Consider the following 14,477-nt stretch of genomic DNA (forward strand, 5'->3'; position numbering starts at 1 on the left):
ATGGTCACTCGATGGGAATATATTATAGAACCCCCCCCCCCCCACCCCGCCCAATAACAGTCACCAGGAATCAGAACAGCAGGTATGCAGAGAGCCTGCAGCTAATTGTAAACATAATAAGGTAGTATGAGTGGGAGATTTTAACTTCAGTAATATGACTGGGCTAAACATTGTGTAAAAGATCTACTAAAGAGGGTAGGGGAAAAGATCAGTGAGTACTTTGGGTACAGTGACCATAACTCTATTAGTTTTAACAAATTTATGGAGATAGATACAGTTAGGTCACTGATAAATGCACTGAGCTAGGTAGAGCAAATTTTGGAACCATTTAATGGGTGCAGTGGTTGACTGGACAAGTCCTTTGCCAAATGGGAGGCATTTCAGACCGTAAGATTTAGCAGCAAAATTAGACCATTTGGCCCACCGAGTCTGCTCCGTCATTTCATCATGGCTCATCCAATTCTCCTCTGACCCAATCTCATGCCTTCTCCTGTATCCCTTCATGCCCTGACCAATCAAGAACTATCAACCTCTACCTTAAACATACATAAAGACTTGGCCACCACAGTGGCCTGTGGCAAAAAATTCCACAGATTCATCACTCTCTGGCTAAAGAAATTCCTCATCTCCATTCTAAAAGGATGCTCCTCCATTCTGAGGTTTCAATGAGGTCATTCCTCATTTTCCTGAATTCTAGTGAATACAGTCCCAGAGCCCAACACTCTTCATATGACAAGCCACTCAATACTTGAATCATTTTTGTGAACCTCCTTTGAACCCTCTCCAGATTCGGCACACCTCACAATACTCCAAGTGAGGCCTCACAAGTGGTTTATAAAGTCTCAACATTACATCCCTGCTTTTATATTCCAGTCCTCTTGAATTGAATGCTAACGTTGCATTTGCCTTCCTCACCACAGACTGAACCTGCAAATTAACCTTTAGGGAATCCTGCTCAAGGACTCCCAAGTCCTTTTGCACCTCAGTTTTTTTAATTTTCTCCCCATTTAGAAAACGGTCAATGCTTTCATTTCTTCTACCAATGTGCATGATCTTACACTTCCCAACACTATATTCTGTCTACCATTTCTTTGCCTATTCTCTTAATCTGTCTAAGTCCATCTGTAGACTCTCTACTTCCTCAAAACTACCTGCCCCTCCACCTATCTTCATATCGTCTGCAAACTTTGCAACAAAGCCATCAGTTCAATCATCGTTGACATATAGCATAAAAAGAGGTCCCAACGCATACCCCTGTGGAACACTACAAGTCATAGGCAGCCAACCAGAAAAGGCTTCCTTTATTCCAACTCTTTTCCTCCTGCCAATCAACCACTTCTTTATCCAAGCTAGAATCTTTCCTGTAATACCATGGGCTTGTAGCTTGTTAAGCAGCCTCATGTGTGGCACCTTGTCAAAGGCCTTCTGAAAATCCAAGTGCACACCATCAACCGATTTTCCTTTGTTTATCTTGTTGTTATTTCTTCAAAGAATTCCAACAGATTTGTAAAGCAAGATTTTCTCTTGAGGAAACCATGCTGACTATGGCTTATTTTATCATGTTCTTCCAAGTACCCTGAGACCTCATCCTTAATAATCAACTCCAACATCTTCCCAGCCACTGTGGCCAGACTAACTGGTCTCTAGTTTTCTTTCTTCTGCCTCTCTTCCTTCTTGAATGGTTCCAGTCTTCCGGAACCATTCCAAAATCTAGTGATTCTTGAAAGATCAGTATTAATGCCTCCACGATCTCTTCAGCTACCTCTTTCAGAACCCTGGGGTGTACACCATCAGATCCAAGTGACTTATCTACCTTCAGACCTTTCAGTTTCTCAAGAACCTTCTCTCTAGTTATGTTAACTTCACACACTTCATGACCCCTGACACCTGGAACTTACACCATACTGCTAGTGTCTTCCACAGTGAAGACTGATGCAAAATACTTATTCAGTATGTCTGCCATTTGCTTGTCCCTCATTACTATCTCTCCAGTGTCATTTTCCAGCAGTCCAATATCCACTCTCACCTCTCTTTTACGCTTTATATATCTGAAGAAACCTTTGGTATCCTCCTTAATATTACTGGCTAGCTTACTTTCATATTCTATCTTTACCTTCTTAATGACTTTAGTGCAATGTCAGGAGTTCAGAGCCCACGTTTAAGGTGAAGGTCAAAGCAGGCAGGTTTCAGCAACCCTGGCTGACAAGAGCTATTGAGATTCTGATTAAAAACAAGAAAGAGACAAACACTGTACATAAACAATTAGGGGCTAATGAATCCCTTGAGGTCACTTAAGAGGCAAAAAAAGGAAATGAGAAAGGTGGCAGGCAAGGTGAGGCAAGATCCCGAGAAATTTTATAGGAATAAGTAAAAGGATTGCTCAGAGAGAATAGATCCACTTAAAAGATCAGCATAGCCATCTGTACATGGAACCAAAGGGCAGGGATTTTTAATGAATATTTCTCTTCAGTTTTTACCTTGGAGAAAATGATGGAAGCTAAGGAAATGTCATGGACCACATATGACTTAGCAGGGCGAATGTATTAGAGACCTTAAAATGCATTAAGGTATATAAATCCCCGAGTGCACTGTCAGATCTTGTGGAAGCTCAAGAAGAAATTGCAAATGCCATCACAGAGATTATTTGCTTCATCTCTGTCCACAGGTGAGGCTCAGAATGACCGGAGAGCGGCTAATGTGATACAATTTTTTTTTTAAAAAGGGCATCAACAAACAAGCCAAGAAACTACAGGCTCGTGAGTCTGACATTGGTGGCAAGTAAATTTCCAGAGGGGTTCTGGGGGACAGGATCCTCTAACGTTTGGAGAGACAGAGACTAATTCAGGACAGCTAGTGTGGGAAGCTGTATCCGAAAATGCCTTGGAGTTCTTCAAGGAGGCAAACAAGAGGGGGGATGAGGGTAGGGAAGTGGATGTTACCTATATGGATTTTAGTAGGGTGTTTGACAAGGTCCCTCATGGAAGGCTGGTCTACAAGGTGAGATGGCATGGGATCCACAGGGAGATCGTGGACCGGATTCATAATGGGATCAGTAGTAGGAAGCAAATGTTGATGATCAAGGGTTCTTTGTCAGACTGGAGGCCTGTGTCTACTTCACACAAATGATGGAATGAGCTGCCAGAAGTAACGGTTGAAGTGGATACATTAGCAACATCTAAAAGCCATCTTGGTAGGTGCATGGATAGAAGAGGTTTAAAGGACTGTGGGCCGACTGCAGGGTAATGGGACTAGCTCACTGCACATGCAGTCAGCATGGACGAGTCCAGCTATGGGCCCTGTTTCCACACTGTGAAGCTTTTTGCCCCTTTGGCCACACAAAAGACCTTTTCTCCACAGATCTTGGGGTTGAAGAGGTCACAACTGAGACATACTTGTGTTTAGGGTAGGGGCAGGAGTGCCAATCAGGACGTCAAGATGATCAGCTGCTGAAAGGATTTCAAGACATCAGACGTCAAGGCTGAACCAAGCTGGGAAAGGTCCAAAGACACATGGAGGATCAACGTTTTATGGGAACCCCTTCTAAAACTCATTCCCAGGGCTCCTTCAGCAGCCCATCTCCTCTAAATATATCAATGAAGCAGGCCTCACATTTACAGGGAATAAGCTGCTTGTGTCCGTTAGCTACCTGTGTGAATTTTGGATGTTCCTGTGCAGGGAGTACTCAACAGCAAAATCATTTCCTTCAATACAGATGGAGTAAATACGAAATTGCATTAAAATATTCAAACAACTTCTAATGTACAGTGGACACAAACGTTATACTGCGTAACATAATTTCTAAATAATTGTGTTGTCAATAGAACATCATTTTGACAAATACAAGTCTTCTGGTGCAATATAAAATACAAAAGTGCACACACTCTACCCTCGCAATAAACATATTTCAAGGCTCCTGAACCCGTTATTGCTTATTTTTAAAAGATAAAACGAGAAATTGGAGAAATACCAAATTAGACACAGCTCAGTTTTATTGAATAGACTGTAGCTCACACCCGGGTTGGAAGTATAAATCCAATTCACGCAAAATGGGTTTTCTTTTTTTAAAAAAAATAAAGAAGATAAAGCGTAGTGCTCGACAGCTCCTACAAGTGCAAGACTTACATTCAGATATGGACCGGTCAGCACTCGACTGCTCCTCTGGCCCCTGGTTCCGGAAGAGAGGGAAGCGTGCCGCCTACGGGAGCTGCGGCGTCCAATCAGATTGCAGCCTCCAAATCTCGCGCGACGGCGGGGTGGCTCGAGGAGGCTGGCGGGCGGGGAGAGACGGACGGTGGAAGAAAAGCGAGAGACAGCGGAGAGCGATCTGACAGTGAGGAAGATGAACAAGTTCAGACAGAAGGTGCTGTCATAATAAGGTTTGATGAGAAGGCTGAAGGAAAGACGAAGAAAATTAACCCGTTTGTACTAACAACAACACTGGCAAGTAAGATAGGGGAAATAGTATTTGCAAAAGTCCTTAATGATGGCAGCCTATTGGTAAGGTGTGCGAATGAGGAGCAGCTTGAGAAAGCACTCGAATTAAGAGATAGGAAAATGTAGCGTGGAAGACGCAGGGAGAGTGGGAGCACGAGATGGTGGTAGATGTAAAGGAGTGATCACGGGGGTATAATGAGTATAAATATTGAGGAGTTAAAGAGGAATATCAAAGGAGGAAAAGTAATGAATGTGCAAAGACTGAAAACAACAAAGGAGGGAGTGAAAAGGGAAAGTGAAACAGTATTGATTGAATTTGAAGAAGAAAGAGTGCCAGGGAAGGTGTTCCTGGGTTTCATGAGTTACTCAGTAAGAGTGTATGTGCCAAAGCCATTGAGGTGCTGTAATTGTCAAAGGTTTGGACATATAGCTAAAAACTGTACTAGGCAGAGGTGATGTGCTAGATACGGGGGTGATCAAGAGTATGGAAAGTGTGGAACAGGAATGCGACCAAAAGGCTGTAATTGTGGAGGAGCTCATAATATAGTGGGTGTGAGGTTATGAAACGAGAGAATAAAATTCAAGAAATAAGAGTGAAAAGAAAGATCACTTATGCAGAAGCTGTAAGAATGTCAAGAGAACAGAATAATGCTCCTAATGAACAGGGAGCAGAGGGATGTGCAACAAAGAATGCAAAGAGCTTACTGGCCAATAGCCAGGAATGCAACAAAGAACAAATGGCAAGATTTATGTAGACAAAAAGGCTCCAGTAATATTTCTTGCAGGAGTGATTAATAGTACTGCTGAGGTAAAGTCAAAAAGTGAAAAAATTCAGCTGGTTGTCAAAGTAGCAACGAACCATTTAGGATTGACATGGGAAGAAGTGAGGGAGAACTTCACTAATCAGTCAAACCAGGAAGTGTCATGGGTTGGTTAATACTAATTATGGTGATTCTTTTGCAATAGAATGCAAAGAGCTTACTAACCAACAGCAAGGAATTCAAGCAGTTTATTAAAGAAATGGTTGTAAAACTAGATGTAATGTGTATTCAGGAGACTTGGTTGAAACCAACTTTAGACTTTATGGTATGTGGATATACAATGATAAGGAGAGATAGAAATCTAGGCGGAGGAGGGGGTTGTGCTATATTAATCAAACAAGGTATACCATATAGGGTACTGGAAAGGGAGATGATCAGGAATACATAGTGGTGGAAGTGTGGGAGAGAGGGGAGGAAGTGGTTATAATTCACTGCTATAATCCATGTAAAAGGTTGGATTTGGATAGCCTACTAAGGATACAAGGACAAAACAGACAAAGTGGTGTGGTGTGCTCACAGCACAGTATGGGGGGATTTGTTTACAGATTCAAATGGAAAGGTAAATGAAGATTTGATGGAAGAAAAGGATTTGGTGTTTATGGATGATGGTAGAGGAACAAGAATAAACATAACAACAGGAACTGAGTCAGTATTATATATTACATTAGTGTCTAATGTCTTGGCTGGCATTAGTAACTGGGGAGTTTGGACTGCTTCAACCGTAGGCAGTGATCACTACCCAGTTCATGTACAGTGGGTTAAAGAGTTGAAGTAAGATCAGCTGGTGGAATCCCGAAGTGGGTGTTTGGAAAAGCAGATTGGGGTAAGTTCCAGAAGTTGAGTGAAGAAGCATTGGCAAGGATTGATATTTCTGGAAATATAGATGAATTAAATAGTCAGGTGACTTTAGCAATGATTATGGCAGCAGAAGGATTTATACCTAGGAGTAAAATAGGATGAATAGAAAACTGGTACCAGAGGAATGTTGTCAGGCTGTAAAAACCAGAAATAGAGCATTCAGACTAGTTAAAAGAACCCATAATATGCAACATTTGATTCAGTATAAGAAGGCACAGGCAGTGGTGAGAAGAACTATACATCAAGCTAAAAGGGCAAGTTGGAGGAATTTTTGCAACAAAATAGAAAGAGCAACGCCTGTGAGAGAGGTATGGGGAATGATTAAGAGGATGGGAGGAGATAGAAGGGAATGGGAGTATCCAGTAAATGATATCTGAGGAGGAAACAGCAGTCTCCAGTAGGGATAAGGCTGAGATCATGGCCAAGTAAAGATACATAGTTCAGAAAATTTGGCTGAAGGGAGAAGGAGAAGGGAAAGAACAATGAGTCAACACCCAGGTGTGTTAAACAGGAGGGAAGAAACTGGTGATATAATTGATGAACCATTTACGTTGTGTTACGAACCCCATAACTGGGTGTCTTACCAGCAAAGATAGGAGTAGCCGTTGAAGTCTGATGATACTATTTTTAACAGTATTTATTAGTAAAAATACACAAAAATAACAATGCAAATATACAGATAATATACGTCATCAATACTAAACCTAAAAGTGCGGGTATAATAAACATCAGTAAGAAATAAGCTCTGTCGTTGTCTAGGGGATAATGAATTGTGCGAAGGAAATATAAAGTTCAGTTCATACAGGCTGCAGTTGTTGCTGATCACCATGTGGCAACTGTTGGAGAGAGAGAGAGAGAAAAACTTGCCGACTTTCCTTGTTATGACCTTGATCCATATCCGTCCTTTAGCTAGACCGGGGGTCGGCAACCCGCGGCTCCGGAGCCACATGTGGCTCTTTTACGTCTGTGCTGCAGCTCCCTGTTGCTTTGGGAAATAATTGGTCAGTATTTAATTAAAATGTATTTTATGTTAGTTTGTTAGTTTTTGAAATGTAATTCTAAATTTGAAGATTATGGTGATCTTGTACAATCTAAATAAGACGTTGTGGCGACCCATTTCCTGACACATCCGAACCGGCTCACAATTAGCCAGCGTTCAGGCTAAGGGAGATAGCCTACGGGGGTTTGTGAGTACGTCTTTTGCAGCATCCGCGCCCATGGGGGGCGGGTTGAGGGAGGCTTAAAAGCAAGGCTGTTTAGTTCGAATAAAGCTATCTTTGACTGCAGTTTACTGACTGCGTGTAGCACACCGCTACAACGTGTTTTTATCACTGGCTGTCCAGAGGGGAGGTGCTGAAACGCTTTGTCGCGTGTCTGGAAGAAGTGAAAACTTTCCTGGGCAGCAAAGGGCTCACCTTTCCTGAGCTGGATCAGCCAGAGTGGCTGGAAAAGCTACACTTCATGGTAGACATGACAGCGCACCTGAACACGCTGAACACAGCTCTTCAGGGGTAAGGACGTACAGCCCTGCACATGTTGGAGGATGTTTTGGCATTCGAGCACAAGTTGACAGTGCTTGCCAGAGATTTACAGAAAGGCACATTGTCTCACTTCCCCAATTTGAGAGAGTTCAAACAAGGTCACGACATGATAAATTCGGAGTATTTACATTCTGCAATCATCGCAATGCAAACATCGTTTGGGAAATGCTTCTGTGAGTTCAGAGAGGAAAAAAACACATTATCCTTCCCGGTCACTCCCCTAAGCATTGATCCATCCCTACTGAATACGACTGCATTGTCAGGTGTGAGTCAACCTGACCAAGTATGATAAATATTTTAATTGCCTATTATTTTACGTATATTCATATGTTTTCATTGTTCAGTGAAATAGTCCTTTTATTTTTCAGGTTGACAGCTGGCTGACGTTATTTTTGGTTTGCTGCTGGCGGCAAATTTAAGTTTGGCGTTTTTCATAAATACAAGAAGGACTCAAATAGACGTTGAGTATTTTACTTAAAAGTAACCTTCAACCCAACGTCTTTTTTTCGGAGTTCAAAATGTTTTTGTTGCGTGCAGAAATGTAATTTTGTTTTCTCTGCAGGAGTTCATCAATTTCATAAATGCAACACATTATAGCTTGTTTATACATAGCATAAAGGCAAAACAAAACATTGTATGCAGTGTTATTTCATTTTAAATGTCAAACGGGTTTTGCGGCTCCCAGTGTTTTCTTTTCTGTGGGAAACGGGTCCAAGTGGCTCTTTCAGTGGTAAAGGTTGCTGACCCCTGAGCTAGACCATTCTGTGGAGGACTCGTCCAAGGGTGGACACACACACAAGCCCCCACCAGTCTCGTAGCATCTCTCCTGGTGCTTCTGAGGAGTGTTCCTCAGACCTGACTTTTATCCTCACTCACGGGGTCTCAGATGTCAATCAGTTTGTGATGATGCAATCCCTCAACCAGACCACTCTGGTTGCCCCCTGAGGGGTTTCAATGAATAGTACAGTACTCAATACACAATTCCTCCTTCAAGAGACAATAGCAGTAATCTTTCTCTTTGTCAATAGGAGACATTCCAACCTGTGACTTCTCTCTCATCAATTTTTCATGAGCGTTGTCTCTCTCTCATTACTGACATGCTGTGTATCTCTCTCATTTCCTGGGTATCAGACCCAAAATAATAGCAATTTTGCGATTCTCAAAAAGGGGGGGGGGGGGGGGCAACTTTGCTCCTGATTTGTAACAGTTGGCAGAGATGGTGAGAGCAATAAAGAGATCGAGACCAACCTCCCCAGGGAAAGATCTAATATGCTATGTTATGCTAAAAAAGTCTAGGAGAAGGAGCGCTCTTGAAGTTGCTGCATCTTTACAACAGAGTGTAGGAGGAGGAAAGATTACCAAGTGCATGGAAAGAAGCAGTAGTTATTCCAATAAGGAAACCTGGCAAGGATCCGTCAAAACCCACCAGCTACAGACCAATAGCATCAACATCAAATATATGCAAGATAATGGAAAGGATGATAACAGAAAGGTTATCGTATGAGCTTGAGAAGAAGGGAATGCTGGCAAGTTATCAGAGTGGTTTTAGGAAGGGAAGGAATTCCATGGACTCAGTGATAAGGTTAGAGACTGAAATAAGGAAGGCCCAGGCAAATGAAGAGTCAGTAGTTGCAGTTTTTTTTTACATAGAAAAAGCCCATGACATGATGTGGAAGGAAGGATTGTTAATTAAACTGCACAAGATGGGGGTTGGTGGAAGAGTTTTTAATTGGAAATGTTTTTTTGTTCGGTAGGAAATTTCAAGTTCGGATTGGGTCAGAATTATCAAATCAGTACATAGTGGGAAATGGCACACCTCAGGGTAGTGTGATTAGCCCGTTACTTTTCATCATTATGATCTTTGTGATGATCTTTATGATCATTGTGATGTCTTCACAAAGGTACCAGTGGATATAAGTAGGTCACTGTTTGCGGATGTTGGAGCTTTGTGGAAAAGAGGTAGGAACGTGGCACATATAATCAGGAAGTTAGAAGGAGCGATTGATGAAGTGGTGGAGTGGGGTTATGATTGGGGATGTAGATTTTCAGTAGAAAAAACTCAAACTGTATGTTTCACCAGGAAAATAATTGAGGTGGGGAAGAAGTTAAGGATGTATGGGATAGAATTAGAAAGGGTTAGATCATTTAAATTTCTTGGGGTTATATTTGATTCATGATTAACATGGGCAGACCATATCAGGAAAGTTGAGGAGAAATATGAAAAAATAATAAATGTGATGAGATGTTTGACTGGTAGGGAATGGGGAGCAAGTTGTTCAGCATTGAAGAGAATGTATGTGGCTTTACTAAGATCTGTGTTGGACTATGGAAATGTAGCATATGGATCAGCAAATAGGTCTCATAAGGAAACTGGATGTGATTCAGGCTCAGGCTTTGAGAGTGTGCAGTGGGGCTTTTAAAACATCACCAGTATCAGCCCTACAGGTAAAATTGCGAATAATGCCTTTGGAACTAAGAAGGATGCAATTGATGGCAAACTACTGGGCTAATTTGCAGGTGCACAATGATTCTTACCTTGCAAAAGGAGGAGGAGTACTGGGAGAATGGGTGGTTTCAGAGGGTTAACTTTAATTGCCTAGGGGATGATATTGCTAAAGAATGTGGAGTGTTTGATCTAAGGATAAGTCCTTCAGTAGTTTATCCGGTTGTTGCTTCATGTTGCTTCATGTATGGCCTGACATAGACTGGCAGTTGTTAGAGGTAAAAAGGAAAGAAAAATATAAAATTGATTTGGTAAGTACATTTAACTATGATGTGATGGAAAAGTATAGTGATTATACTCAGATTTATATGGATGGTGCTAAGGAACCTGAAACAGGATTGACAGGGTTTGGGGTGGCTATACCAGCAAGAGAAATTGGAATCAGCAGAAGAACATCTAATAAGTTAGAGGTTGTATAGGTAAGTGTATAGTGTATGGGTAGAGTGAGTAGGTATGAAAATGAATATGGTAAAGAAATGGTTAACAATTAGAAATTTGTGGGCCTATCATGTTGTTGGGCAGATTGACCCTTGATACTAAATAAAGGGAGGTCAATATACGACCCTGGTGTACCGGATAACATGCATGAGAACGAGCTAAAAAGTGTTGATTTGTGTAAAAGCCATCAATTACCTTGTCTCTAAAATTTTTTTTTATTGTTTGATTGTAAGTTAAATTGGATGCATTGTCCCCGGGGAGGCAGAGGCCGACTGTTGAGGGTCATCCAATTGTGGGACTTGCAGGTGTGGAGGATGTATGTTGGCTTAATATATGACCAGGACTTGGATTGGCTAAATTGGGGTTGTGTAAGCGTCGGATTGGATGCCTAGCCCCTTCCAGCTGAGCTGGGAGGTGGCAATGGTACTATAAAGATGGGCAAGTCCCTTCTTGGGCAGACCACTCGCCTGGGTCCCACCTTCGGGCTGAGCAGCTGAACCGGTGCCAAGCAACTGCACCCTAGCCAGTCCATAGTTGATTGCCTGCTTCAGGGACCACACAGACGTTGCTAAGTATATTCGGCGGTGTAGACTACTAGGGGTTGCTTAAGTTAGCCCTACCTATTAGTGGTGTAGGTAGTGCACAATGTAACACATTTCTCGCAACTCTCTATTTTAGACAATAGGTGCAGGAGTAGGCCATTCGGCCCTTCTAGCCAGCACCGCCATTCACTGTGATCATGGCTGATCATACACAATCAGTACCCTGTTCCTGCCCACTCCCCATATCCTTTGACCCCGCTATCTATAAGAGCTCTATCTAACTCTCTCTTGAATGCATCCAGAGACTTGGCCTCCACTGCCTTCTGGGGCAGAGCATTCCACATATCCACCACTCTCTGCGTGAAAAAGTTTTTCTGCATCTCAGTTCTAAATGGTCTACCCCTTATTCTTAAACTGTGGCCTCTAGTTCTGGACTCACCCATCAGCGGGAACTTGCATCCTGCCTCCATCATGTCCAATCCCTTAATAATCTTATATGTCTCAATCAGATCCCTTCTCATCCTTCTAAATTCCAGTGTATACAAGTTTTCTTCTCTGTATTAACAATAAAGTGGGTTTTGAAGGAACTACTGAGTTTGGGTCCATTTGTTCAAGCAAAACCAAGTAGTTGCAGCATCCACCCGTTACAATTATTCAATTTAGATCTTAGATTTGCGGAACAGGGGTGTATACAGTGGAGATGTTGGCAGTGATGGTTGCGTTGCGATGGATGGAGAAAGCTAGACTAGTCAAAGTGTTGATATGCTCAGGTTAATCCTCAGTTCTAGCAAGTTTAAGGTCTTTTCACTCAAACAGCCAGCAAGATGTACTTTATGAAGTCCTTCAGTCAGTCACAAGAGTTGCAAATCAGGGAGGTCAGGTAAAATTTCTATGGGTTCCAACTCATGTAGGGGTGAAGGGGAATGAGAAGGTGGATGAGTTGGCAAAGAGGGCGTTAAAGGAAGAAAATATAGAAATGCACATTAATATCTGTAAAGAACAGTCAGACAGACATACTTTATTGATCCCGAGGGAAATTGAGTTAAGAGGCTAAGTGTGTAATCTGGGAAAAAATTAACCAAATGTGGCAAGAAGGATGGGACAGAGAGGGGAAAGGGAGGCATTTATATCAAATACAAAAAGAGTGTTACAGATACTAGGGTAGGCAGTGGATACAGAAGAGAGGAAACTGTGTGGACTAGGTTAAGGCTGGGGCACTGTGCCCTAAACCAAACATTGAAATTGATAGGGAAACACCAGACAGGTTTGTGTGAGGAATGTCGGGAAGAGGAGTCAGTAGAACATGTAATTCTAAGTTGCAGGAAGTATGGGATACAGAGAGAGATGATGAGAATTAATCTAAGGGAATTGGGGTGCAGAAATTCATATTAAAAGGGTTACTGGGCATGGTGAGAGAACATAGGTCAGGGTACTTTTAGCTTTCTTAAGGGATACAGGGTTTTTTTTAATAGAATATGATAAGCAGGAATAGGGTACTAGGATGGCTAAAGAAGGCAGGATAAAGTGTAGATTAGGGTATGTGTGTGAGAATGGGTGAAGGGATTTAGAATGTAAGTCTATCGTCTGATCCACACTCCGGAGCAGAAGGTGGCGGTAAGGCACCATTAAGCTGGATGCCAACCGCTGTAAAACAAGAAGCCCTGGCTGTTTGGCCGCATGGCGGGCTAATGGTCGCAAGGGCCGTGGGCGAGGCTGGAGTTAGCAGTGTCACTGACTCGTTACAAGCCGGGATGAGAGGCGGGGGCTGAAGGACCTGCAAGGATTGGCATGCCTTCTACATTAACGGCAAGTTTGTGGCAGTGTGTGGTGGAGGTGCCAAGCGTTTGAGACATCCGATGGCCTAGTTTTGCCATACTGGAAGGAGGCCTCATAGTATCCTGAAACTATGTTATGCCCCAGTGCAAGTTGGAAGGAAGATATTTTATCCATCTCAAATCAAATAGTGGACTTTGGAATTCCAAGGCATAATGTTTTGTAAAGATGAGAAATTCTGAAGATACTGGAAATCCAAAGCAACACACACAAAATGCGGGAGGACCTCAGCAGGTTAGGCAGCATCTTGGGAAATGAATAAACAGTCAACATTTAAGGCCGAGATCCTTCTTCATGACTGGAAAGGAAAGGCAAAGATGCCAGAATAAAAAAAAGTTCAGAGGAGGGAAAGGAGGCTCACAAGAAGGTGACAGGTGAAGACAACAGTGTAAGAAAGGCCAAGGGCTGGAGAGGAAGGAATCTGATAGGAGAGGAAAGTAGACCATAGGAGAAAGGGAAAGAGGTGGGGATCCATTGGGAAGTGATAGGCAGGTGAGAAGAACTGAAAGACCAGATTGGGGAATTGAATGGGAGGGGAGGAAAAATATCAGAAAGAAATTGATATTCATACCATCAGGTTGGAGGCTACATTGACGGAATATGACTACAAACCTATAACTTTTTTAAAATCAGAGTTGGGGAATAGTAGATGTAAAGGGGGTTTCTTCTTTTTCTTTGTTACTGCATATATTTATCAAAATGGCTTCTTGGTTTTGTTAAAAGTAGGAATGCTTCTTTGTTATGAGAGTGCTGGAAGCTTGTTTGGGTTAAAATTTACTGATAACGAGAATTGTATTCATTTGTTAACCAATTGGGATTAATGTTATTCTCTCTCTTCTGAGTCTATAAGCTATTGTTGGCGGGCTTTTGGGCAGTCGGCATGAGGGGGTGAGAGAGAGAGAGGACGCGATGCTGTAAGCTGGGCGAGGAATGGACCCCAAGCGGGGGTCCGAGGCCCGGAGGTTTGGCGAGGAGAGGAGAGGAGGATAGATATGCTTGGTTGCCCACTTCGGATGGTCCTGAGCTGCGAGTCGAGGAGTTTGGAGGGGATCGAATGGTGGCCAGAAGACTGCGGTAATTGAGCTCCAATGGTTGTGCATGAAGTGGTTTGGACTATGATAAGTTTGGCGCCTTTTCTTTATTTTCTTTTCCTTCATATATACTGTATCGTTATTAATCTCTTAGTTATAGTAATCTTTATAAATTATAATCATTTAATCGCATATGGTGTACTGTCTGTTCTTTGGCGGGGTTGGGGACATCACACAGCATTCACACAAGCTGATTATCCAGTTTGGCGGGGCCAAAGGCTGCTCCCCCTAGACGAGAACGAGCTGAGTGAGCCTGAGGCGACCCAGGGGGCTAGATAGAAATGGAAATGTTTTAAGTTGTTGAGATGTGAATGCGGAGAAGAAAGGAAATGGCTGTGATAAGGTAGACATTTTGATGTGAATGGCATAAGTGAGTGTTGCGTGAAACTAGGATACAGGACGCAACTGTTGTCGTG

The 14,477-nt window shown here is 42.5% G+C and overlaps 1 protein-coding gene and 1 long non-coding RNA gene across 3 annotated transcripts in view; one reads left to right on the forward strand and one right to left on the reverse strand.

Annotated features, from left to right (window-relative positions):
- LOC132393083 (RCC1 and BTB domain-containing protein 2-like) overlaps positions 1–4,198 on the reverse strand; it is an 85,658-nt gene extending 81,460 nt beyond the window's left edge. For both annotated transcript variants that reach the window (XM_059967861.1, XM_059967860.1), the window contains exon 1: positions 4,123–4,198. The gene's annotated coding sequence lies outside the window, so the exon portion shown is untranslated. The remainder of the gene's footprint in view (positions 1–4,122) is intronic.
- Positions 4,199–4,263: 65 nt separating this feature from the next.
- Positions 4,264–14,193, forward strand: LOC132393085 (uncharacterized). Its single transcript, XR_009511744.1, has 2 exons — positions 4,264–7,114; positions 8,023–14,193. It is a non-coding gene; the product is annotated as an uncharacterized LOC132393085 (long non-coding RNA).
- Positions 14,194–14,477: the final 284 nt, after the last annotated feature.

This window comes from Hypanus sabinus, chromosome 4 (assembly GCF_030144855.1).
Source record: "Hypanus sabinus isolate sHypSab1 chromosome 4, sHypSab1.hap1, whole genome shotgun sequence".
NCBI classification, from domain to species: Eukaryota; Metazoa; Chordata; class Chondrichthyes; order Myliobatiformes; family Dasyatidae; genus Hypanus; species Hypanus sabinus.